The following is a 427-nucleotide window of genomic DNA, read 5'->3' as shown; positions in this document are numbered from 1 at the left end:
AATCCAAATCTCAATTTCCAACCAAGATTTCCTATTGGTGTGCCCTAATCCATTTTCATGTTTCAAATTATCATTCCAAGGGTTTTCAATCTCAAAACAAGGGTTAACAATGCTAATCCATCTATCTCAAGTCTCCAAATGAAGCTAATTTGGGTTCTCCCCGAAAACAGGGGTTAAAATAGCAATTTCAGGCCAAACAGGGTCAAACCCCGTGTCAACCGGTCGACCGGTGACAGAGCAGTGCAACACTACCGGTCGACCGGTAGTGTGCACATCGGTCGACCGTACCGGTCGACCGATCAGCCTTACAGTCCGGTCGACCGCATAGGTCGACCGATTTCCATGTGATCCGGTCGACCAGTGGAATCAGTTGCGCGAGAGAAGCTCACGGAAATCAATCCAAAACCTGCAAATCCAGTCCAAAATC

Source organism: Morus notabilis, unplaced genomic scaffold, assembly GCF_000414095.1.
Source record: "Morus notabilis unplaced genomic scaffold, ASM41409v2 Scaffold308, whole genome shotgun sequence".
Lineage (NCBI taxonomy): Eukaryota > Viridiplantae > Streptophyta > Magnoliopsida > Rosales > Moraceae > Morus > Morus notabilis.
Note: the sequence above shows the minus strand (reverse complement) of the source record.